The sequence below is a fragment of the Vombatus ursinus genome, unplaced genomic scaffold, assembly GCF_900497805.2.
Source record: "Vombatus ursinus unplaced genomic scaffold, bare-nosed wombat genome assembly UNPS02014779.1, whole genome shotgun sequence".
In the NCBI taxonomy this organism is placed as follows: domain Eukaryota; kingdom Metazoa; phylum Chordata; class Mammalia; order Diprotodontia; family Vombatidae; genus Vombatus; species Vombatus ursinus.
Genome location: NW_020954557.1, coordinates 41,647,311 through 41,649,270, shown reverse-complemented (window position 1 = coordinate 41,649,270; position 1,960 = coordinate 41,647,311).

Genomic DNA, 1,960 nt, shown 5'->3' with positions numbered 1-1,960 from the left:
GGGCTGGGTGCTCCCTGCAGGGTCTGTCTGTCAGCCTTTAGGAGGCAGAGACTAAAGGACCCTCTGGGTTCCAGTTGGCTTTGCTGCTTCTTCCTAGAGGGCTTAGGAAGTGAGTCTGCAGAGGTATTGATTTATACCACCTGTTCCCAACAGTAACAGCTGAGACCTCTGGCAGCCCCATGTGTGCAGACTTGCTCAGTCTGTGCAGGTATCCCCCGCTGTACAGACACACACAAAAAGCTATTTTTCCTTTCCTGAAAAGTTCGGTCTACCCTCAATTTTGTAAAATGAATCCTGTTTTAGGAGCATTGGGGAACTGGCTATTTAGCAATGTCTTCAAAATAAATGAATCATTTTGTAAATCCCTGGCATAAATTTCTTTGGGACAGGCGCCCCTCTAATTCACATTTGAGAAGCATAAGAACTACACCATGGTGGAGTGGAAAGAGTATGAATGAATTGGGTTTCAAATCCCAGAGCTTCCCTTTCTTGATTGTGTGACCTCTGACAAATCTCCAGATTTGTGTGAAATGAAAGCACCAATTGACAAAGCAGCCATGGGGATCACTTCATTGGCCACCTCCTTCTCCAACCCCACTCCCAGCCGCAAGCAGAAGTAGGGGTTTGGTAAAATACTCTTCTGCGGCAATTACCGAGTAAGTTTTAAGGTTTTAGAAAGTTCCCAGTGTCTGGTGTCCCTGACGCCAGGGTGAGCAGGAGAAGGGATGGGGGTGGAGTGGGCAAGGACATTGTGAAACAACTGCTGGGATACTTTGCCCTTATAATTACACTTAACAGTTTCACTTGAATAACAGCACATGGTACAAGGAAGCAATTTGCTCCAGATAATGGCCTGCCCACAGGGTAAGTATTACAGAGTACAGAAAGACAGGTTTTGAACAGCCACTCCAGGGGCCCATAAAAACCAGCTTTGTAGAAGAGGCTGTCTTTGTTAAAGGTCACACCAAATCAAACCCCAAACTCCACAGAGGTGTCCCAGCATGGAAGGGCAAAAATGTGATTCAAATCATACTTGTTTCCTCAGCCAGCTTAGCTGAAAGGGTCCACAGGCACCCTGAGGTTAGCAGGTCCCAGAGAGGAAATTCTATGTGGTTAGTATATATGGGTCTTTGAGACTTAGAGTCTCAAGTGCCTTGGAAAGCCACTTCCTACCTCCTAGTAAGAATGATGCTAAGTTCATCACAACACAAGAGATCTGAGCCCCACAGCCCTGGAGCAGACGTGTACCGTACTTTAAGCAAACTCGATACATGAAATTTGGGACCAAAGGACCATAGATTTAGAGCCGGAGGGAACATTAGAGGTCACCTAGTTCAAACCTCTCACACTTTACAGAGGAGGAAGCTGAGGCCCAGAAAAGTTAAATGACTTGCCCAAGGTCACACAGCTAGGAAGCAGCAGAGGTGGGACTTGACCCTAGATCCTCTCATTCCAGGATCAGGATCCCTTTCATCATGAATGAATCTTGGGATTTTTAGAGTTGGAAGGATCTGAGAGGTCATCTTGTCCAGCTACCTCTTTTTATAGGTGAGGGAATGGGGTACAGAGGTGAAACATGATTTGAGTACTGTTTCTATAAGGGGCAGAGTTGGAACTTAGACTCTGGTCTTGTGACTCCAAGGTCAATGATTTTTCCCATTGTACCATGCTTTCCTGTTACCCAGGCAGTCCACTGTTCCATGATTCCAGAACACTGAGCATAGTTTTTGAAGGAGCTAGCTATATACTACTCTTCCTTCCCTGCCTTAGTAAAACAAACAAATAAATGAATGAAAGGGCACTTTATATCCCTCCTTCCCCAAGCCTTGGGACAAATGCTTGATTGACCTTGGGATGATCTGCTCAGGAGAAAGGTCATTAATTTCCCTCTCTCCTCTCCTCTCCTCTCCTCTCCTCTCCTCTCCTCTCCTCTCCTCTTCTCTTCTCTCTCTCTCTCTCA